Genomic DNA, 25,810 nt, shown 5'->3' on the forward strand with positions numbered 1-25,810 from the left:
CATAGTGTGCCCACAGACAACTCATAATTTGGTAGTGAACATAAAACAAATATTCAAATAAACATAATGCAAAGCAGGGAAAAAGGTGTTACTACAACACAGCAACAGATTCAGAGAAAGAAAAAATTACATTAGGTGGAAAAGCGGAAAGGGCTCAAGAAAGAATTCAAGGAAGATTTACTGAGAGTGGGAAAAAGCTAAGCATTCTTTACAAAACATCTTGGCTGAATACACTGTCTTAGAAGCCTTCGTCATTTTATCTGAGGAATGGGATAAGCTACCAGAAATATAATCTTTGCTGTACAACTATGACACTTCTAAAGATGCAGTAATATGTCAGATTTTAATTATGCCAAATACTTTTTTAAAACATCTGCATACATTTCCTTTAGATGAAATGAATCAGACTGAAAGTTCCGCAATGAAGACACCAGGATGACTGCCAAAACACAGTAGAGATTAACATTCACGTCTAGAAAATATGCAATTTCATACCTCAAAGTGACATTACTGACAGTATAACTAAGGAAACCTCACACTTCAGCTCATTCTGTTCTGAGAAGTGAGTATTTTTCAATAGCAGAGAAAGAACTATTTTAATGATGTGGGGAATGTAAAGTTAATTTAAGTCACAGAAGTCACTAATAGTAAAAAAAAAAAAAACTATGCACAAGAATCATGTCACAGAAATGTTAGATTTTACACAGAACTTTTGTTATATACTTGCTAAATGAAGATGCTACAGAAAAACAAGTCAATATCTCATAGTATGCAACTCTCTGAAACTCTGTGAAACATTCCTTCAATCACCTAAGAAGCTTCAAAGTTCACTTTCTCAAAACACACATACATACCTGCACTACACACACACACCTGCACTGCACACACACACACACTTTTTTTTACTGCAATTATAAAATCTGAAACTCACATCTGGTGAGGCAGGGAAGAAATGAAGAGTAGCAATTTTCCTTCCTTGAACAAGTGCACAAAAGAACAGAAGTCTATTTAAAACAAAAAAACACCATCCAGGAAACCACACAAATAATGGTAATCAATACAAATTTTCTAAAACCACTAGTATGTGCTAATGTATTGAGATGAATAAGCTTCTTCCAATACTTAAAATTTCCATAAAAGAATGTCTCCAACTTTTGATTCAAATCTTGGAAATTAGGTACCTATAGATATAATGGTAAATAAATAATTTTAATGTACTGAAGAACCATTATAGAAAACTATCAAATGAAAAAAGAAGTCACTTATCAGTAAGGAAAGCTAAGCACTGCTCTAAAAGAAATTAGTTCCAAGAAAGTACTGACTTGTACAAGCAAAGGCCAGGGTCTGTAGAAGTGAAGAGGAAGAGAAGTAGTCTAGAAGATGCACTGTGGAGAACCATTTTTAACTCTCCACCTCCTCTAAACATCTTTGGTTTATCCAAAATTAAGGCACATTTCAATTTCAAGCCCTAAGCCTCAAAAATTTTATGGTGACTTAGCTATATTTTTGGCAACACCAGCAGTCACAAAATCCTCATATATTAACAAAAAATTTCACTTAAAATATTTGTTTAAACAATTCGTATTATAGGATAATCCAATAATATGCTGTTAACCAATATTTGATTATTCACTTGGAATTTTCTGTCAACTCTCAGAATATAAAATGTAATCTTTATCAACAAACCAAAGTATAAAGTGTGAGGTTAAGGTTTGCATATATACGATTTTAAGATAACAAACAGGAGTTGCTGAAGTCATTAGAGACTGCCTACATTTCTGTCTCCCAATATTTTCCCTAAAAGCAATGCAACAAGAAGGGGGAAATAGTCACATGAAACCCATGAAAAATATGCATAAGGGCAGAGGGTATATGGGAAATCTCTGTACCTTCTTCTGGATTTTGCTTTAAACACAAAAGAGCTCTTAAAAAAAAAAAAGTAAACTTTTTTAAAAATTCATGTAGAATTTCAAGGGACCCCAAACAGCCTAAACAATCTTGGAAAACAAGATGAACAAATTTGGTGAACCCTTACTTCCTGATTTCAAAACCTACTACAAAGCTATAGCTATCAAAACAGTATGATATGGCATAAAGACAGACATATATTCCAATGGCATAAAATAGCCCAATAATAAACCTTCACATATATGGTCAACTGATTTTCAGCAAGGGTGCCAAGACCATTCAACAAAGAGAGGACCTCTTTCCAACAAACAGTGTGGAAAAACTACATGTCCACATGCCAAAGAATGAAGATAAACTCTTAGCTTACACCATATGCAGAAATTAAAATTCACCATAGATTTAAGCATAAGAGCTAAAGCTGTAAAACCCTTAGAAGAAAACACAGGGAAAAAAATCTTTACAACACTGAGTTTGGCAATGGCTTCTTGGATTGAACATCAAGAGCACAGGTAACAAAAGAAAAAATATATTGATTTCATCAAAATAAAAACTTTTGTGCATGAAATTAGAATACCAAGAGAATGAAAACACAACCCACACAGAGGGAGAAAATATTTGCAAGTAAGGATTAATATCCAGAATATATAAAGAACTCCTATATCTGAACAACAGAAAAAGAGTAATCCAACTCAAAAATGGGAAAAGAACTTGAACAGACATTTTTCCAAAGAAGACACACAGATGGCCAGTAAGTACATGAAAAGATGCTCAACATCACTAGTCATTAGGAAAATGTAAATCAACACTACAATGATATAGTATTTCACACCTATTAGGATGGCTATTGTCAAATTTAAAAATGTATTTCTCAAACCTTTAAGATTTTTAAGCTAGAACTGAAATATGTAATGTACTGGCATGATAACAATACATTACAGGAATAATATCTTTATCATATATAGTCCTAATGCTTCTAACTGTTAATTTCTAAAACAGCTTAAAATAATTACTCTGAACCAAAAATTTAAAGCTGAAAATAAAAAGCTATTTTCAATGTCCTGAAACACAATATATTAGACTTGAATAACACAATTACACATGATTACGTTACAAAAAGGCTTGTGCAGGATAAGAAAAAACACATCAGAAGGAATATTTTTAAAACCAGTATGGACATAAAATATTTTTATCAACATGATCAACAACTTAATGTAATGAACATATAACAGAATACTGAACAGTTTCATATTACACATTCTTTTCAAATACACAAAAATATTATAGAAATTAACCACATGAAAAACATCTGAGTTTTACATTTAAAAGTCAAGTGACAGTGGAAGTGCAAAGTTACACATGAAGGACTGACCAAATGTTGATAAATAACAAAGCTGGGTAATGGATGGATAGGGGTTCTGTATATTAAGACAATCAAAATATTGTATAGGTTTCAAAATTTTCGTAACAAAAAGTGTTTAAAACTTGATTATAGAAGTTCTGGCTCCAATTAATATGAAGTGGGCACACTCATTCCTTCCTGTCTGTCTCACTGAACACAACTAAAAGCCCTGAAGAATATCTATCTGAGGACTCTGAAAAGTAAATGCTAACAGGCAGAATGGAAAAGGAAATAGATCCTAAGGTAATGCTGAAATGGCAATGAGTTTCCCAATTTTTTCCTCTGGTCTCTCCATGCAAGAATTCCAACTTAGCCTGACATCAAACATGTGCACTTGATGCAGACAGAAAGGTCTCCAAGAGCCATTTATTTCTGGTTTGATGAGTAGGAAAAGTAACTTCTATGAGTAAGAAAGAGTGGGAGAAATTCCCTGGGTTTGCATATGTGTGTGTGTGTGCCTTTGTTTGTTTTCTCCCACCCAAGCAATAAAGCATTCCTACAGTAGTGCCGAGGAACCAGCAGTTGGTAAGTCATCTAAAATCAGAAAAAAGGAAACAAATTTTCTAACCAAAGAAACAGTGCCCCAAGAGCTCTGGGGCATCTCTTCTACTTTTCTGTCCTCTGGTCATCAGACCCAGGAGGCTGATACAGTTGAATTATATGACAGGGTAAAGTGAAAGTGAAAGTGAAGTCGCTCAGTTGTGTCTGACTCTTTGCAACCCCATGGACTATAGCCCACCAGGCTCCTCCGTCCGTGGGGTTCTCCAGGCACTAATACTGGAGTGGGTTGCCATTTCCTTCTCCAGGGGATCTTCCCAACCCAGGGATCGAACCCAAGTCTTCCGCATTGCAAGCAGACACTTTAACCTCTGAGCCACCAGGGAAAGGAAAATTCTAGGCTTGAATTAAAAGAAAAGCAGTCCTTGGGACCAATTAAGCGTTGGGGATATCACAGAAAGGGGGAGCTCAATCAAGTGAACCCATAGGTTCCATATGATCTCCTGAGCTCACCTCCAAGGTACACATGTTGATTTTATCTTAAGCAGCACAGCAAAGGATCTATGAACTAAGGTATAAGGTAGACCTTATTCTATAAGGTAGACTATAAATGGTTAGACTTCATCTATATAAAGTTCAAAATCAGACAAAACTAAGTGTTTAAGGATACACATAATCATGATTATCATCAAAATTCTGGAGGATAATTTATCTCCTGAAGAGATAAATTGTTTTAGCAACTAAGGTTCAAGACTGGCCTCTGTGTGGGGCACACAAGGGACAAATATGGATAGCACTGCAAAGGCTAAAAATACTGATGTGACATTATGCAGCTCCAACCCATAAAAGGTGGGGTGGAATGTGCAGCCTGAACCTAAGAGGCCAACTGCTCACTAAAGGAAAAAACCCAACATTCTTTACAGGATTTAAATAAGATTTGCAGAGTCAAAATATGATATTCTAGGAGAATTCTATGCCCACAGACCTGCTCTAAAAAACTACATAAAGTTCTTTAAATAGAAAAACTATGTAATATTGGAGTTATGGGGAGGGAGGTGGGAGGGGGGTTCATGTTTGGGAACGCATGTAAGAATTAAAGATTTTAAAATTTAAAAAATAAAAAACTAAAAAAAAAAACTATATAATATTGGAGAGAAACCTGAAAATTCAGGAGTGAAGGAAAAACAACAGAAATTGTCTTTCATTGTTCCTGAGAAGTAACTTTTACCTTTGTTCCTTTGTATGTAATATGTCATTTTCCCTCTGAGTTCTTGTTACTTGGTGTATATTAGCCTGGTAGCAACGGGTTTTCCGTTGTCCCAGGATAACTACAATTTTCAGCAGTTACCTTGTGCCACGGGATCTTGTGCATAGGGCTTTCTCAGTGACCCTGTCTCTTCTTCCTCAGATGTAGACTTCTCAAGATCTCAGCTTCTGACAGTTTCCTGCCCCTCTCCCAGCCGTTGAGATTTTTTTCTTTTTCTCTCCTCTAGACTCAATGGATTTTACCTATGTTCTGAGGTGAGATATAAAATAAGTCCAACAACATGAAGCTTTGCATGCTAAAGCGCTTCAACTCTGTGTGACCCCATGGACTGTAGCCTGCCAGGTTCCTCTGTCCATGGGATTCTCCAGGCAAGAATACTGGAGTTGGTAGCCACGCCCTTCTCCAGGGGATCTTCCTGGCCCAGGGACTGAACCTGTGTCTCCTCCATCTCCTGCATTGGCAGGGAGGTTCTTTACCACTAGCATCCCTTGGGAAGATGTGGACCAATAGGGACTTTCACACTTGATGTTGGAACTGTACATTGGCTTAATCACTTTAGAAAACTTTGACATTATCTTGATAAATAGAAAACATGAACACCTTTAACCCTGCAATTTTTTTTTTTTTTTTTTTGCTATGCTGAGTCTTTGTTGCGGTCTGTGGGCTCTCTTTAGTTGTAGCACTTTGAGCTTCTCTAGTTGCGCACACAGGCATAGTTGCCCTGCGGCATGTGGGTTTTTAGTTCCCTGACCAGCACTTGAACCCATGTCCCCTGCACTGGAAAGCAGATTCTTAATCACTGGACCACCAGGGAAGTTCCTAACCCTGAAATTTTACTATAGAAAAGTTCAAACATATTCTCAGATTCGAAGAAGAATGTTCACAGCAATCGTGTTTATAATAATCAAAACTAGCAACAACTCAAATGTTCATCAACAGTTAAAAGGATAATAAACATGTCCTAATTCCTAATACAGATAAAAGAATAAACAGGGATTCATGTCATGGTCATTCATGTGTACCTTAATTTTTTATACACTTTTACTTCAAAATAAATCATTTTTTAAAAGGAATTACTAAATTAACTTTGGAAAATTTACATCCCCCTCAAAATGTTTTACAACTAACACACGATAAGCCTCATAAATATAATGTTCATTGGAGAAGCATATCATAAAAGAATATAAATGGTCAGACTTCATCTATATAAAATCAGACAAAACTAAGTGTTTAAGGATACACATAATCATGATTATCATCAAAATTCTGGAGGATAATTTATCTCCTGAAGAGATAAATTGTTTTTAGCAAATTATGTTCAGAGACTGAGACTGTCTTTGCCAATAAATTATTTAACCCAGGTTCACTGCAGGAATTACATGATAATATGTCACAAGCCAACAGCATACAGGATAGTCTCTTTATAAGTAAATAAAGAAATAACATACTCCAAATCAACGGTAGACTGCTTTGGATAGTTGATTCAAATGATTACACTATTTTTCCAGACAAAGAGATGAAAAAATAAAAGTCCAAATTTAGCCGAGGGAAACCTTTTTAGGAGTTGGTTTTCAGAAGAGTCAGCTTAGCCAACCAACAGCTGCCAGTGCAAACTGAAATCCCTTGTTGCTAGAGCTGGATGTTAGTGGAAGGAAGGCACCAGTGTTGGCGGACAAGACGATCTCCTTCACAGGATGACTGCAGTTTTCATCACTGCTGGCAAAGAGCAGCCTCGCTACAGCACGTCTTTGGAGAGCTATTTTAGATCAGTAAAGAGTAGCCTTGCCCAGATTGAACATTCTCAGTAAGTCCTCTCAAGTTCTTGGTATTTAAAATTTAAATGTTCATTACGACATAGTCACTCCTCCATATATTCACATCAACAAGCACTAAGCAGCACAAAAATTTTGATGCTATCATCTTGACACAGCCTCCCCAATGTAAACAAATACACCCTTAGATCAAAACAATTTCATTTAAGCTATAAACAAGTAAATGAAATCATAACAAGCCAACACACAACAGGCTGTGTGATCAAGGAAGGGCATATCGGGGACTTCTGGGGTGATGGAAATGTTCTTTTGGCCTGAGTGATGCTACCTACATGATTCACTTTTAAAAATTATTATTTAAAGTGTACATATCTGTTTCATGTACTTTTCTTTATATATGCTATATGCCATAGCTTTATATGAAATATACAATATAAAATTTTCTTAATGATACTCAACCATTCAAAAGCTAATATTAGACTGAGTTAATCTACTCATACAATAGAACACACCTAAATGGCCTATATAAACCTACAACCATAACCTCATTCACAATTTGCTAATCATTGAATTCATTCATTGTTAAGTCTGTTTGCTTTGCCCATGAAGTGTAACATGGGAATGTATAGCAAAAATAGTAGTTGACTAAATCTAACTTTAGAAAACACTGAGATTGATTCCACAAAGTGTACATTTTTTAAGGAAAACATAAGTTTTCGATCAACAACAATATATACCATAGAAAAAAGAATATTTTATGGGTTTCCCAGTGGCTCAAACAGTATAAGAGCCCACAATCCAGGAGACTCAGGCTTCATCCCTGGGTTGGGAAGGTCCTCTGGAGAAGGGAATGGAAACCCACTCCAGCATTCTTTCCTGGAGAATTCCATGGACAGAGGAGCTTGATGGGCTATAGTTCACAGGGTTGCTGTGAACTGTAGAGTCAGATGGGGCTGAGCAACCAACACTTTCACTTCCACTATTTAAATTAAAAGCTCTAAATCCTACTGTGATGTAGAAATGATATCTGAAGACAGAATGAAGGAATCAATATTTTAAAAGAATATCACCTTGCATTTTCAGAGAACTTTATATTTTAAAATGCTCCAATGAATACTCTTCCATTTGCGTTATACTCAATTTCCAGAAATGGAAAATGGGGTACATGATTAAAATGTCATAATAATTCCATGTCAGAACTCAACTGTGAGTCCGTGACGTTTCTCAGAATCTCATTCAACAGCAAAGGACTGGTCAGCAGTACAGGCCAATCTGTAAGAATAAGATATATTTCTGCCAAAGGAAGTCTCTTTCTACATAAATAACAATTTCAGTGGAATTTTTTAGCATTCACAGCAACAGACATCTTTATTGATACTCTTTTATAAGAATCTGTCTATATTTATGTTCTCTCTAGAAACAAACCTGTTATGCTGACAGTAATATTAGATATTTCACAGGCTGCTTTTCTTTTTTTTTTTTTTTAACCTTTACTTCAATTTCTATTTACCCAGGTACTCCTTTTTTTAAGACTTTCACTTATTTACTTGAAGATTTTTTTTAAGACTTTCACTTATTTACTTGAAGATGTTGTTTTAAACTTTGGGATTTCATTAAAACAAAACTATTGCTGTTGTTCAGTCAGGTCCCACTCTTTGTGACCTTATGGACTGCAGCACGCCAGGCTTCCCTGTCCTTTACTATCTCCTTGAGTTTGCTCAAACTCATGTCCATTGAGTCAATGATACTATCCAACCATCTTATCCTCTCTCACTCTCTTCCACCCTCTTCTCCTCCTGTCCTCAATCTTTCCCAGCATGATGAGTCTTAACCAATGAGTTGGTTCTTTGAATTAGGTGGCCAAAGTATTGGAGCTTCAGCTTCAGCATCAGTCCCTCCAATGAAAATTCAGGGATGATTACCTTTAGGACTGACTGGTTTGATCTCCTTGCTGTTCAAGGGATTCTCAGGTGTCTTCTCCAGTATTACAGTTTGAAAGCATCAATTCTATGTTACTCAGCTTTCTTTGGAGAAGGCAATGGCACCCCACTCCAGTACTCCTGCCTGGAAAATCCCATGGACGGAGGAGCCTGGTGGGCTGCAGTCCATGGGGTCGTGAAGAGTCTGACATGACTGAGCGACTTTCCTTTCACTTCTCACTTTCACGTATTGGAGAAGGAAATGGCAGCCCACCCCAGTGTTCTTGCTTGGAGAATCCCAGGGACGGGGGAGCCTGGTGGGCTCCCGTCTATGACCCGCACAGAGTCGGACACGACTGAAGTGACTTAGCAGCAGCAGCAGCTTTCTTTGCGGTTCAACTCTCACATCTGTACATAACTACTGGAAAAACCATAGCCTTGACTATACCTTTGTCAGCAAAGTGATGATCCTGCTTTTTAATATCCTGCTGTCTAGGTTTGTCATAGCTTTTTTCCCAAGGAGCAAGCATCTTTTAATTTCTTGGCTACAGTCACCTTCTGCAGTGATTTTGGACTTTCACTTATTTACTTGAAAATGTTGTTTTAAACTTAAGAATTTAATTAAAGCAAAATTAGAACATCACAAAGTTCTACTAAACATGTATATAAATTTGTATTATATATTTTGTTTTGTTCTGCTTTGTTTTAATAAACTGAGGCCCAGACAGTTGTGTCTAACTCAGGGTTATCTAGCTAGTTAATTAATTTTAGATACCAGACCTTACTAACTCAACCTCTTACTGTCCATTAATTTTGAAGTTAGTAAGACCTGTATTTCTGACTTTGGCAACTTTGTGCTTCCATAAAACAGGGATAGTAACACTTACTGCAAAGAACTTTAAGGAGAATTACATGAGAAAATGCTTATAAAATGCTGAGCACAATACCTAACATGCAGTGACTGATGAAAAAATGTTTGTTTGGAAGGTAACAGAATGCTGCTGACAGTGATAATTAAAATAAAAACTATTTTGCAACATAAATTTCACTAAAATGTTACATAAACACATAACACCTAAATATATTCCCTTTAAAGAAAACATTTATGCAAAGTATCACTACGAACAAAGCTAGTGGAGGTGATGGAATTCCAGTTGAGCTGTTTCAAATCCTGAAAGATGATGCTGTGAAAGTGCTGCACTCAATATGCCAGCAAATGTGGAAAACTCAGCAGTGGCCACAGGACTGGAAAAGGTCAGTTTTCATTCCAATTCCAAAGAAAGGCAATGCCAAAGAATGTTCAAACTACCACACAACTGCACTCATCTCACATGCTAGTAAAGTAATGCTCAAAATTCTCCAAGCCAGGCTTCAGCAATACATGAACCGTGAACTTCCAAATGTTCAAGCTGGTTTTAGAAAAGGCAGAGGAACCAGAGATCAAATTGCTAACATCCGCTGGATCATGAAAAAAGCAAGAGAGTTCCAGAAAAACATCTATTTCTGCTTTATTGACTATGCCAAAGTCTTTGACTGTGTAGATCACAATAAACTGTGGAAAATTCTGAAAGAGATGGGAATACCAGACCACCTGACCTGCCTCTTGAGAAATCTGTATGCAGGTCAGGAAGCAACAGTTAGAACTGGACATGGAACAACAGACTGGTTCCAAATAGGAAAAGGAGTACGTCAAGGCTGTATATTGTCACCCTGCTTATATAACTTTTATGCAGAGTACATCATGAGAAACGCTGGACTGGAAGAAACACAAGCTGGAATCAAGATTGCCGGGAGAAATATCAATAACCTCAGATATGCAGATGACACCATCCTTATGGCAGAAAGTGAAGAGGAACTAAAAAGCCTCTTGATGAAAGTGAAAGAGGAGAGTGAAAAAGTTGGCTTAAAGCTCAACATTCAGAAAACGAAGATCATGGCATTTGGTCCCATCACTTCATGGGAAATAGATGTGGAAACAGTGGAAACAGTGTCATACTTTATTTTTGGGGGGCTCCAAAATCACTGCAGATGGTGATTGCAGCCATGAAATTAAAAGACGCTTACTCCTTGGAAGAAAAATTATGACCAACCTAGATAGTATATTCAAAAGCAGAGACATTACTTTGCTGACTAAGGTCCATCTAGTCAAGGCTATGGTTTTTCCTGTGGTCATGTATGGATGTGAGAGTTGGACTGTGAAGAAGGCCGAGCGCTGAAGAATTGATGCTTTTGAACTATGGTGTTGGAGAAGACTCTTGAGAGTCCCTTGGACTGCAAGGAGATCCAACCAGTCCATTCTGAAGGAGATCAACCCTGGGATTTCTTTGGAAGGAATGATACTAAAGCTGAGAGTTGACTCACTGGAAAAGACTCTGATGCTGGGAGGGATTGGGGACGGGAGGAGAAGGGGACAACCCAGGATGAGATGGCTGGATGGCATCACGGACTCGATGGCCGTGAGTCTGAGTGAACTCCGGGAGTTGGTGATGGACAGGGAGGCCTGGCATGCTGCGATTCATGGGGTCACAAAGAGTCGGACATGACTGAGCCACTGAACTGACCTGAAGACGCTAATCATAAATTTATCTATTATCTATTGTTGCTATCTAATCAAGGAAAAGGACACTTGTTTTCTTCTAGTCTAAAAACCATTTCAAATCCATGGAATCACTTCACCATTTCTAAGAAATCTTGTATTTTGACTCAAAACTATCTATTACAACAAGAAAAAAAATGAACAACTCAATTAAAAAAAGACAAAGGATTTCAATAGATATGTCTCCAAGAAGATATACAAATGGTCAACAAGCACATGAAAAGATGCTCAATATTATTAGTCATTAGGGAAATGGATATTACCAAAAAAACAAAAGCAAACAAACAAAAAGGAGAAAATGACAAGTGTTGGAGAAAATATGAAGAAATTGGACCCTTGTACACATTTGGTACAAATGTAAAATAGTGTGCCACTATGGAAAAGTCAAATGTAGAATTACCATGTAATCTAACAGCTGCAACCCTAAGCTTATATCTAAAAGAATACATAGCAGCACTATTCACAATAGCCAAAAGGTGGCAAGAGCCCAAATGTCCATCAACACAAACCCAAAGTATGTTGTGTACATATAATGGATTATTTGGCCTTAAACAGAAATGAAATTCTGATACATATTACAACACAGTAGTCAGATTCTATTTTTAGCTTTGGGTCCTTTGAATTCCCCTGTATCCCTTCTAGCAGCATGTCATGCAGCTATAAATAAACTTCATCAATGTACTTTATGGAGCTGCCTGCTTTGTTTTTGGTCTCAAAGTTTCTTCTTAGTCCAGAAGATACTATTCAGTATCTCTGCCTTCTAACATGGGTCAGCAGTAGGCTTCTAGTAATTAAGTTTGGGGGGATTCAATAGTTATATGTGGATTTTCAACTGTTTAGGGTTGAGGGGGTATTGGTGTCCCTAACCTCACACTGTTCAAGAGCCAATCATAATTACCAACCTACAAAGAGGGCACCAAAAAACGTATATACCCAGACTCATTCTCCACCTTCTGTCATTAGCCAAACCCTACTGGATACCAGAGCGAATGGAGCATAGTGTGTAGTCTATAAAGGTCAGCTTCCTGGAGCGCAAAGTAGGATGGAGAAGGGTAAAGTAATAGTGGGGGCAAACAAAGACTATCTTGTACAACATAACCCACTACTTTACTGCACATGTCTATTTTACTATACAAAAGGAAGAATAAAAATAAATGTATTTTTCAGTATAAATAAGTTCCTGTTGCCATAAAAAGTAGGGCAATCGATGGGTTAAAAAGACAAAGGCTTTTGTTGTTATTTAAAAACAAAAGGAAACTCACACATTTTGACAAAAAGATTCAGTACACAGGCTGCCACAATCAAGAGCATTCAGTACACAGTCTGCCACAATACCCTTGCAAACACTGAGATGAAATATGAAGAAAGAAAAAAAGATCAATATAACAAAATATTAAGCACTAAAAGAGACATCAGAAATTTTCAAATTTTCAGTATGAGAGGACAAGCCAGAGAGGATGATACTTCAAGCAAGTTCATCAAGATGACAAAGATACTTAGTAGCAAAGTTGGAAACAAACCAGTCCTGTAACTCCTTGTCTCATTCTCTTCCCACCATAGACTATAGAAATAAAGCTGGAAATGCTTCATATTCGGGAAACTGACTAGTAAACAAGCTAAATAATCACCACCCAGATGCACAGGTTAGAATGATTCTTAAAGTAGAACCCTATGTTTCCCACAATAACAATATTCTGCCCTCTATCCTCTTAACCAAAAAAGTACACACAGAAGCTAGAAGCTGAACAGAGACCTTAATCTGAGCTTAAAGAAAACATGCAGTTAGGAAAGAAATTATCAGTGAATTAACAGCCATTTTCCTATAAAGCATGAAATTAAAACCTCTGGGTTAATCCAGAGGAGTCATCCAATGCTTTGACAGTTGAATTGCTCCTTCAAAATCTGGGGTATACATGAAGAATGCATACTCCATTGGTCTGGATGAACACAAAAATCACTTCTTAAGATGCACACTAATTGCATACTTAGGAAAATAACAAAATAAGAATGCAGTATCTGGAAGACAAAGCCCATAAAATCAATTATAAAGAAAAACTAATTTTAAAAAAGGAAGGGGAAAATAAAAGTATTAAGGATTAAAGTAAATTACTTACAAAAGTAAAAGCAAATTTAAAGTGGCTTCTTTTCCAGAAAATAAAAATGTAACATCAAACCTTTGCAGCTCATTTAAAAACTTTCAAACACTCAAGAATACTATTATGAACATCATACCTAAACTGAACAATTAACATTTCATCTATTTTCTTCATCTATCTATCTATCTATGTCTACCAAGTTAATTTTTAAACTCACCACTTCAAAGTTACAGATATTAAAACTCTGTCCCTAAGTATTTCAATAGTATCTTCCTATATAGCTACAGTACCAGTGTCATACTTGCTGCTGCTAAGTCGCTTTAGTCGTGTCCGACTCTGCAATCCAACCAGGCTCCCCCGTCCCTGGGATTCTCCAGGCAAGAACACTGGAGTGGGTTGCCATTTCCTTCTCCAATGCATCAAAGTGAGAAGTGAAAGGGAAGTCGCTCAGTCATGTCAGACTCTTCACCACCCCATGGACTGCAGCCCACCAGGCTCCTCCGTCCATGGGATTTTCCAGGCAAGAGTACTGGAGTGGGGTGCCATTACCTTCTCCAATTGTCATACTTACTCAACAGCAATTTCCTAATATCTTCCAATACTATTAATAGTACATATTCAAACTTTCATAAAACATATAGATGGTTTTTTCAAACAAGGATCCACACAAAAATGATGTACCTTTGGTATTTTCTGAAGTCTCTCTAAAATACTTTCTTCACATATGACCTTTTTCTCCCCTCACAACCCTAATCTTATTAGCTATACATAACATAAAATTTGGAGAAGGAAATGGCAACCCACTCCAGTAGTCTTGCCTGGAAAATCCCAGGGACGGGGGAGCCTGGTGGGCTGACATCTATGGGGTCACACAGAGTTGGACATGACTGAAGTGACTTAGTAACAACATAAAATTTATCCACATCCAGTAGAGTGTCCTTTATGTATTATCCTTGTGCACTACTAAGGGGAATGTAAGATGGTGCAGCCACTACAAAAAATAGTACAGCAATACTTCAAAAAATTAAACAGTATATGATTCAGCAATCACACTCTGGTATATATATCCAAAATAAATGAAAACAGGGACTTGAATAAGTCTTTGTACATCCATGCTCATAGCAGCATTTTTCACAACAGCCAAAAGGCAGAAACAACCCAAGTGCTCATGAACATGAATAGGTAAACAAAATGTGGTATATAAGTACAATGGAATATTCAGTTCAGTTCAGTTCAGTCGCTCAGTCGTGTCCGACTCTTTGAAACCCCATGAATCGCAGCATGCCAGGCCTCCTTGTCCATCACCATCTCCCAGAGTTCACTCAGACTCACGGCCATTGAGTCTGTGATGCCATCCAGCCATCTCATCCTGGGTCGTCCCCTTCTCCTCCTGCCCCCAATCCCTCCCAACATCAGAGTCTTTTCCAATGAGTCAACTCTTCTCATGAGGTGGCCAAAGTACTGGAGCTTCAGCTTTAGCATCATTCCTTCCAAAGAAATCCCAGGGCTGATCTCCTTCAGAATGGACTGGTTGGATCTCCTTGCAGTCCAAGGGACTCTCAAGAGTCTTCTCCAACACCACAGTTCAAATGCATCAATTCTTCGGTGCTCAGCCTTCTTCACAGTCCAACTCTCACATCCATACATGACCACAGGAAAAACCATAGCCTTGACTAGACAGACCTTTGTTGGCAAAGTAATGTCTCTGCTTTTCAATATACTATCTAGGTTGGTCATAACTTTTCTTCCAAGGAGTAAGCGTCTTTTAATTTCATGGCTGCAATCACCATCTGCAGTGTTTTGGAGCCCCCCAAAAATAAAAGTCTGACACTGTTTCCACATCTATTTCCCATGAAGTGATGGGACCAGATGCCATGATATTCATTTTCTGAATGCTGAGCTTTAAGTCAACTTTTTCACTCTCCTCTTTCACTTTCATCAAGAGGCTTTTTAGCGTCTCTTCACTTTCTGCCATAAGGGTGGTGTCATCTGCATATCTGAGGTTATTAATATTTCTCCTGGCAATCTTGATTCCAGTTTGTGCTTCTTCCAGCCCAACGTTTCTCATGATGTACTCTGCATAAAAGTTAAATAAGCAGGGTGACAATATACAGCCTTGATGTACTCCTTTTCTTATTTGGAACCAGTCGGTTGTTTCATGTCCAGTTCTAACTGTTGCTTCCTGACCTGCATAACCTTTAAGTCTTACATTAAGTGAAACACATCAATCACAAAAAGGCAAATACTATATGATTCCACATACATGATGAACCTACAGCAGAAACAGAAAATAATAAGCTGAGGCCAGAGATTAGTGGGGAGAAGGAAGTAGAGTTATTTTTTAATGAGTATAAAAGTTTTCTGTTTGAGAAGAAAAACATTCCAGAAAAGAATGGTGGTGTTAATTGCACAACAGTGCAGATACACCTTATGCCTCTCAATTGTATACTTTTAAATGTCTTTAAATGGTGAATTTTTAAAAACAGTGGTAAAATAGACACAAAATTTACCATTTTTAGGTTATATTAAATATATTCTCCACATTATGCAATCATAGCACAATCCTAATTTTTTTAACAGGACACCTGAATTGTATTTCTCAAACTCTGGATTTATATAATGGCTGCCTTGTAGCATGGTTTAAGTATTTCTCTACTCCTTTTATTTCCTGTAAACTAGAAGTTACACCTAAAAGTTTGATCAGAGTAAAATTAAGTACTTTTAGCAAGAACTCTTCATAGATAATTTTGTATATTCATAAGCCTTGGCTTAAGTTTTCTTCTTCCAGGTCTAACCTGCCATTAAAGTCAAGTCTGTCTTTCATCTCAGCCACTGTAGTTTCCACCTATAGCTTTGCTTCTGTTGTTGTTCAGTTGCTAAGTCGTGTCTGACTGTGACCCCATGGCCTGAAGCATGCCAGGTTCCTCTACCCTCCATTATCTCTTGGAGTTTGCTCAAATTCACATCCATTAAGTTGGTGATGTTATCTGTATCTTCCATGTTCCTAATTAACATATTCAATCTTTCTGCTATTTTTTTAAGCATATGGAATACAGTTATAAAAAACTGTTTTACCCCCCCTTTCCACTAATTCTATCACCCATGTCACTTCTGTTTCAGTTTTTTTCTTTTTCATTATGAGTCATATTTTCCTGCTCCTTTGCATGTCTAGTAATTTCTGATTGGATGCCAGACACTGTGAATTTTACATTTTTGGGTGCTAGATATTTTTGTATTCCTGAACCTATTCTTGAGCTTGGTTCTGGGACACGAATAAATTACTTGGAAAGAGTTTGACTGTTTCAAGTCTTGCTTTTAAATTTTTTAGGCTAGGCCAGAGCAGTATTTAGTTTAAAGCTAGCTTAAAGCTACTGAGGCAAAACTGTTCAGAGTATACAAGTCCCCATTTACTTGCAGTTTGGCTCTTTGTGGTTTCAGTTACCCATGGTCAACACTGATCCAAGAATATTAAATGCAAAATTCCAGAAATAAACAATTCAAAAGTTTTAAATTGTGTGCTCTTCTGAGTAGCCTGATTAAAAATCTCACTGTCGTGTTCCATGCCCCATTCACTGTCCTGCCAGCTCCCCATGTGAATTGTCCTTTTGATTGCCTTATTTGATCCTCAATAACTCTGAGGTTTCTCTGATCCCAAAGCCATTGCTCTTAACCATTATGCTTCCTTACCATTTCAGGAATTATTAGGATAGGAAGTCAAATGATATCAACCTTAAGTTGAAAATCAAATTATGAAATTACTTAATTCAAATGCTATCATAAATTAAAGGCCTGAGAAAATCAGTAATGCTGCTTTATTTGAAACAGATTACAACAGAATCTACTTAATCATTTTTAAAAACATAATTTTTAAATCTAAATGAAAGTTTTATTTGAAGAACATGACTGAAATGAAAATGAACTATCATCTGAAACTAGAAAATGTAGATTTAAGTGTATTTATAGTATTCACAACAGTTCTGTCAAATAGAATATGTCAGGATGAAAGAAATGTTTCATATCTGCACTGTTCAATACAGTAGCCACTAGTTATTTTGGCTACTAAGCATATGAAACATCTCTAGTAAAACTAATAAACTGATTTTAATTTTAATTATCATAAAATTTAATTATAAGTCATCTGTCTCCACCACTAGACTGTGAGCTCCTTAATGAGTGGAATATGTTTTATTTCTCTCTTTCTAGTGCTTAGGCACATATTAGGAAGAGAAAATAACTGATGTGTGGCAGAACGTGTGGACAGAATTTTCTAGGAATGTCCAAGTAAATTCTCTAAATGCATCAGTCTGATAAAGGTTACAGAGTGCAGACTTAATCTATTAAATTATATCCTACTTCTACTCTGATTTTTAACGCAGATAAAATATTGTAATTACTCATTTATTCACCAAACGTGTTCTGAGCTTGTATATAAGACAGGTACTCTGTTAAGTGTTCAGGAGACGATGGCAAATAAGCCTTGTTTATGGCATCAAGAATCACTCATTCTCTAGGAAAATACATACAACTGCTCCACAAAATAAGGAGAGTATTTTTAAAAAAATAAATATTATTGGAACCACCAAGGCAAATAACCACCTGAGAGTGGAGGGAAATACACAAATTGAAGAACAACTCATTAATCTAATCTGAAGAGGAATAATAACTCAGACAGTTGGAAGATGGTAGGATGGTGAAGAGGCATTCTAAGTACAACAAACAGCCCAAGTAAAGACATAATGACACAAAAAGGCACAGATCATATGGGAACAAAAAGTAGTTCACTATGACTAGAACATAGGAGAAGGGACAGGAAGAAAAGGTAGAGAGATCAAGTTATATTACAGCTAGATTCTAATGCCCTCCATGTGCCATATTACAGAATGCTCACTTAATCCTACTAGGATAGTGGACAAATTTCACATGTTTAGTTTTTAAAAAGGTAAACTTTAGCTTGCTGGTTTAAATCCAATAACTCCAATGAACAAACTTTAAAACGAAAAATCTGAACTGTAAGTAGAGCTTATAAATAGACATCAATAACTGTCTGACTCTGAACAAGCAAGATTATTAAGATAAGCATTTTAAGTTTTAAACGACCAATTTAAAACTTAAAATCATTTTGAAGGAAAATGCAAACCTTACTTGTATGCCTCACATGAATGATAAGGATTTATCTCTTAAAGATTTCCATGAAGTTTCCTTTTTCTCATACTCAGTATCCTTATCTTAAATTTATTATTGTTGGTGAGGAATCTTTACAATTTGCAAAAAACAAAACTGATTACTCTGTTAGTTTAGGGGGGAAAAATTAATCCAGTTCGAGCTGATTATTTTCTCATTAATATGGCCAACACCTCTCCGCCCAATACAGCAGTATTTAAACTCCCAACCCCAGATCACTAATGATATTTGATGTCAATCACTTATCACAATTGTTCAGTTCCACAGTTGCCTCTTCCGGTTTTTCAAGTAACATTCTAAACTGCTATCTCTTCCACCTGCAGGTGTCCAGTATATCATGTTCTCAAAGTATTACTTTTTTGCAGGAGTATTTATCCCGAACTTTTCCTTTAAAATAAAAGCAAATCCATTTTTATCATTTGAACCTATTATTTAAAGTAACCATAAATTCTGCTCTGAACTTCCAAAGGTGCTCAATGCCTAGCTCCCCTTCTATAGTGAAGGAACAAGCTATCTTCCTCTTAATGACCTTTACTGAGCTCAGAGTTTGTGTAAAATTTACTCAATACATTCCCCCATCCTGACACTTACACTTGAAGTAAGCAGTTTTTATTTTTGTGTGTTTTTTTTAAGTATAGTTGATTTGCAATGTTGGGTTAGGTTCAAGTGTACAGCAAAGTGATTCAGCTATACATAAATATATTTTTTAAGATTCTTTCCCGCTATAGGTTATTACAAGATACTGAATACAGGTCCTTGATATTTATCTATTTTATATTTTAGTACGTATCTGTTAATCCCAAACTCCTAATTTATCTTCCCCCACCACCTCACTATCCCCTTTGGTAACTCTAAGTTTGTTATCTATGTCTGTGAGTCTATTTCCGTTTGTAAATAAGTTCATCTGTATCATTTTTTTTAGATTTCACATACAAATGGTATCATATGATACTTGTCTTTCCCTGTCCTACTTCACTTAATACAATAAACTCTAGGCCCACCCATGTTGCTGCAAATGGCATTATTTCATTCTTTTTTAGAATGGCTTAGAAATATTCCACAATACACACACATCCCACATCTTCCTATCCATTCATCTATCATCATCTATCAGTGAACATTTAGGTTGCTTCCATGTCTTGGCTATTATAAACAGTGCTGCTATGAACACCGGGGTGCATGCATCTTTTTGAATCGAGAGTTTTCTCCGGACGTGCATTCAGGAGTGGGACTGCTGAATCATATGGTAGTTCTACTTTGTTATTTAAGGAAACTCCATGTTGTTCTCTTCAGTGGCTGTTATCAATTTACATCCCCAACGATAGTGTGGGAGGGTTCCCTTTTCTCCACGCCCTCTCCAGCGTTTATTATTTGTAGATTTTTTATTTTTTGGCCATGCCCTACAGTTTGCAGGATCGTAGTTTCCCAACCAGGGATTGAACTTGGGCCCATAACAGTAAAAGGGCTGAGTCCTAATCACTGGACCACCAGGTAATTCCCTAAACTTTTTAATGATGGCCATTCTGACCGGTGAGAGGTGATACCTCATTGTAGTTTTGATTTGCATTTCTCTAATAGTTTGTGACATTGAGCATTTTTTCATGTGCCTGTTGGCCATCTGTGCATCTTCTTCAGAGAAATGTCTATTTAAGTATGCTCATTTTTCAATTGGGTTGTTTTTGGATTTTTTTGATATGAAGCTGTGTAAGCCTAAGCAATCTTTACAAATTGGGCAGTCTGCTAATAATTGTGTAGCTTAAACGAAGTTTTCTAGTTTATTGCTATATATGCAACATGGAATTTAAAACCCACTAAAATTTAGACAAACTGAACGAAGAACTTCATTAATTCCTCCAATATCTATATAAACTCTCTGGGCTAAACAGTCTCAAGTTGGGAAAATAAATTCTTTTTAGACATTATTTTTTGTTATTGTCACTGTTAACAATCACATTTAGGGACTTCCCTGGTGGTTCAGCAGCCTAGACTCTGTGATCCCGATGCAGGGGGCCTGGCTTTGGTCCCTGATCAGGGAACTGGTTCCCACATTCTGCAACTAAAATTCCATGTGCCACAACTAAAAAAAGGTCCCGTGTGCCACAGCTGAGACCTGGCGCAGCCAAATAAATAAATAATTTAAAAACAACACAACAATCACATTTATGAGAATCTGCTAAATCCCAGGCACTTGGCATATATTAATTAATCCTCAAAAAATCCCTATGATATATTACTATTTTCATTTGCAAATAAACTCAAATTCTGAGAGATTAAGTAACTTGCTCAACATCAAGAAGGGAGGGAGTTGAGTTTTAGAATAGAGACCTGCCTGCCTCAACTAAAGCCTGTGCCACCAGTGTTAGCAAGTAAAGCTCAAATGACCACTGAATTGAGCTACTAACATGTTCTAAATGAAAACAAGAAAGTGGAGTAAACAAGACGTTGCATCAATTATATTTTCTCTTAAAATATAATGAATCATCAGAATAATCCATAAAGATACGAAACAAGACACTAATGTTAACTATAGTTTTAAAGCTGACAGTAACAGCAATTAGTGACAATTATTATTTATTTTTTAAACAATGCTCAAAATTAAATAGTTTCTATACAGAGTTTTGAACATGAAGTAATTAAAGAATCAAGTATGTAATCATATTTACTACATATACTTAAATATTTAAAACATTTATTTACTATTTATAAACTGCAGTTTATATAATCAAGTTCACACACCACAAAAAATACTTACCAATATTCAATTTTAACAAATTGGCCAAATATACAATATATTTAAAGTTGGAAAATCTGAGTACTCCAGAGCATGGGTACTTCTACATGTAATAACAATACAAATAGGTGCACTCAAAGAGTTCAAATTTCAAGTTCTATAAATTAATAGTAGACATTTTAAAAAGGAAAAATCAACATGCAAACTGTAAAAAATAATTTATATCAGGAAAGGAAAGCAGTTAATTTTTTAAAATACATGTAAAATTATTTTTGGAGAGGGCAATGGCACCCTACTCCAGTACTCTTGCCTAGAAAATCCCATGGACGGAGGAGCCTGGTGGGCTGCTGTCTATGGGGGTCGCACAGAGTTGGACACAACTGAGCGACTTCACTTTCACTTTTCGCTTGCATGCACTGGAGAAGGAAATGGCAACCCACTCCAGTGTTCTTGCCTGGAGAATCCCAGGGATGGGAGAGCCTGGTGGGCTGCCGTCTATGGGGTCGCACAGAGTCAGACATGACTGAAGCAACTTAGCAGCAGCAAAATTATTCTAGTGAACATCTGCCCAGCAATCTTTCTCCCTTCTCCAGGAAATGACGCTTCAATTTTCCTTTGGGAACTATATGTCACCTACCCTTAATTCATGTGCTTTTGAACTGTATCTCCCTCCATCCTACTCCACAGTGGGAAGAAGATCCAATTCTGACCACCCACGGCATTCCATCTGTCTGGTCACAGAGATTGTCTCTAGAATGGGCAATGACCTAAGTAAGGCCACAGAGTAGTTTGCTATTGTAACAGAATTCTGTTATAATAGAATCAGAAAAAGGGAAGTTTTCTCTCTTCTGGAGTTTCTGAGGTTGTAGGATGTAAGCCCAGTGCTATCAATGCCATCTTTCCCAGGGAGTCTGACCCCAAACTCAACTTTTCCACATTGATGCCCAACCCAAAGCAAGAGGAAGTAGTGGTTACCTGTTGGCATGGGAAAAGATAAATTAGGATTTCAAGTTTCAGTGTTATATTTCTTATTATGTTTCTATTTTTCAAAAATAAACATATATTACTTTTATAATAGGAAATATAAAATATTTAAAAATACTACCCCTGTACTTTCTTCTCAATTATTCTGAGATAGCAATATTTAATGTCTTAAAAAGCATTAGTAATTTTCTCAGAATTTACTTAAGTGAGTAAAAATCTACTTAAAAAGAATCAACTTTTTCCCTTAGCGTAAAATCAAGCAATTTTCCTTTCTGGTGGGGGGGAAAAAAGTTGTGAGTAAACTTTTTTAAAGTTAGTTCTCTTTTAAAGGAAATATTTTAAAAAATTATACTCAAGGGACTTCCCTGGAAGTCCAGTGGTTAAGACTCCATGCTTCCAATGTAAGGGGTGTGGGTTCCATCCCTGGCTGGGGACCTAAGATTCCATGTGCCACACAATGTGGCCAAACAAAAAACTCCACTCCATGTGGAAAAAAACTGGTAAACATTTAGCAAGTGTTGCAGTCATTGTAAAAATTGGTCAAGAGGGAAAAAGTGGCCAAATTAGGTGTAATAACTTTGTCAATTACTCAGTCCTATATTTCTGAATAATATAAAATCTGAAGGGTCAATTAAGTCTTTCAGTTATTATTTTACATAATACTCCATTACAGGATAAATTACATACCATTGTTAAACACAGGAAAGTCAGTCTCAAGAGTCACCTCTTGGGAATGCAAAGTCTATGTAACATAGTAAATGTTCTCTATTATAAACGAAGATAGCAAAACACTCTTTTGTTCTCTTGCTCATATTAGTTTCTGTCATTTTCCTTTTCTCCCCAGGTACACAACCAATCCCTGAATCTTTACTTTTTGTTAGCATTACTTTGTGTCATAACCTTCAGTAAGGTCACTGAGGGCTTCCTATGTGGTTCAGCGGTAAAGAATCTACCAGCAATCCAGGAGACACAGGTTAGATACCTGGGTCTGGAAGATCCCCTGGAGAAGGAAATGGCAACTCCCTCCAGTAATCTTGCCTGGAAAATCCTATGGACATAAGAGCCTGGTGAGCTACAGTCCACTGGGTCTCAAAGAGTCCCACACTGAGCTACTAAAAGGACACTGAGAGCAGCTGGAAGCCACAGCCACGTTTTCACAAACAAGGGAGTGAGTTCTAAAAAGGTTTTAGGATGAGACAATATTTAAGAAGCTCAATACCTTAGGCAACTCCAAGAGGATAATGGGACGGTCAACCTGGACAACACCTAAGTCTCAAGATGCTGACATTTTATTAATTTGTCATATCGTTTAATGAAACCGAAACTCTCCAACAAACTGTTTCATTCCTTTCTCCTGCTAGATAGATCACATTCACCTGTGACTCAAAGGAATATTTTACCATAAACAAAGGTATACCTGAGAAACTGCCTCCAAGTTCACAGACATATCTACTTATAAAACAGAAAGTAAATATGTCTTTCCAAGTACCACAAAGAAAATAAAGTATTTTATTCTAGTCCTAACTATAAACTGGTTATTCTACATATACTTGCAAATATCTACAATACTTTTTAGGCATCTGAAAGAGAAGATAAAGAAACCATAATACTACACAGGGAGGAACTCATAAAATACGGTTTAAGCTCTTCTTCCAACATTTTTACACTGAGTCAATAACGCCCGGCTCATTCTCAAAACATCGTATTGTGGGCCAGGATAGGATAGTGAGAAGGAAACTTGAGAATGGGTAAGACACTGGGAAAGATAAAAACTAAACGGTTCAGGAAACCTGCACTTTGTTTTGTCCCTTCAGGTCCCCCATTTATTTTTCCACTTTTGTCATTTCAGTGATTAAAACTTCCCCTCATGAGAGACCTAACTATAAACTCCCCCACCCACTTCCAACCACATCCCCAGATGCTAAGGATGGTCCCTGGTCGCCTGAGGGAGGAGGGACGTCGGCGCTCAACTGAACCCTGCCGCTGGGAACTCGGAAGTAGAAGTTCTCCCGGGACAGGCAGAAGGGACTGGGTGAAGTGAAGGAAAGCTGAGGAAGCGAAGCAGGCAGGACTAAGGACTGGTCTCAAGCCCCACTCTGGACACATCAGGGAGAGACAGCTGTCCCGCTAGACCAGAGAAGTCGCCTGACCCCAGAGCAGACAAACGGCTGGCCCCAGAGGTCTGGTCTCTAAAGCTGTTTCGCATCCCCCTTCCTTTCGTCTTCCCTAAAAGGCTGTCTCCTCAAACCTTCACTGTCCCAGGACTCACCCGTCCACGCCTGAGCTGCAGTTGCTTCTCCGTCAAAAGCCGCCCACCTCTGAAAACCATAGAGACGAAGAAACAGCCAAGACAAGCCTCCACTTCCACCACCCACCCTCACGTGACTCTCCTAGTCGCTGGGCCTTTCGGGATCGTGGTGAAATACGTGTGGGAGGAGTACGGAGGAAAAGGGGTGGGGAGAGGCTCGGAAGCAACCCGCCCCGCCCGGACCCCGCCCCGGCCTCGGCCCCGCCCGCTTCAGTATTTAGGAGCGAAGGTAAGCTGTCACCGAGACGCTCTCTGGTTTTTTCTCTGCGCATTCTACCTCTATCGCCCTCACTCACCGACACACAAGGCATATAGGAATCTGTTAAAAAAGAGATGTATTGTGCTTGTTGCCACCTCGTTGATACCTTTTTCGTGTTGGCTAAGCAAAAAGGAGTCAGTGAAAAGAGAATTGGACCACAGTGAGTTGGAAATTATTTTCGAGCTGCATTTAGATTTAGGCATCTGATAAAATTTGCCTATTTCCTGATTTTGAAGTGTTTTTTCAACTTAACCTCCTCACCGCTTCTTTTAGTGTTTTTTTTTTTTTAAGTGTTCTCTTTGCAAACTAATGTTATTGAAGAGTTTCGTCACTAAACTACTAGTAGCATGTTTTTCTCTGATGTTCCTATCAGAACTGAGGATGGAGAGGGGTCCCCTCTTCTGCTGTGGAAACAGAATGACAGTATTTTGATGATGATGTGAGAGAAGTTTTAAAGAAAAGTTTCTTCAAAAATTTCCTTAAAGCTATAGAAAAAGCTACCACAAATAGAACTATTAATATCATTGGATTCGGTGAAGTAAGTAGAACAACTATTTTCTGCATTTCTTCTCAGAGGACTGTCCCTCCGCTCTACCCTAAGAACGACACATTATTGTGTTCACGGCACTGCGCTCGCACTTTACAAGCAACCCAATGTTTGTTTACAACCATCCTGCAGATGAAAACTTTTTATTCAGTTGCAGGCTAAGACCCCGAGGTAATGAGCAAATGCTAGAGCTGACACAGACCTAATCTAAAGATCACCAAGGACGTCTTAAGCAGTTTTCTTCAATCTGCTGTCCTCTGGATCCGTTTGCCTCAGGAGTTAGGAATCTTGGCTGATTTGCTTCTTAGCTATCAAAATGTGCCTATTTCTTTCTATTTAGAGCCT

General features: G+C 37.4%; 1 protein-coding gene across 2 annotated transcripts in view; it reads right to left on the minus strand.

The window, feature by feature from the left end:
- The window catches only part of MICU1 (mitochondrial calcium uptake 1), a 238,321-nt gene extending 213,465 nt beyond the window's left edge, over nt 1-24,856 (minus strand). Inside the window, exon 1 of one of the 2 annotated variants that reach the window (XM_069572031.1) lies at nt 24,621-24,856. The gene's annotated coding sequence lies outside the window, so the exon portion shown is untranslated. The remainder of the gene's footprint in view (nt 1-24,620) is intronic. The other variant, XM_069572032.1, reaches the window with a different exon arrangement.
- Nucleotides 24,857-25,810: the final 954 nt, after the last annotated feature.

The sequence above is a fragment of the Ovis canadensis genome, chromosome 25 (assembly GCF_042477335.2).
Source record: "Ovis canadensis isolate MfBH-ARS-UI-01 breed Bighorn chromosome 25, ARS-UI_OviCan_v2, whole genome shotgun sequence".
In the NCBI taxonomy this organism is placed as follows: Eukaryota; Metazoa; Chordata; class Mammalia; order Artiodactyla; family Bovidae; genus Ovis; species Ovis canadensis.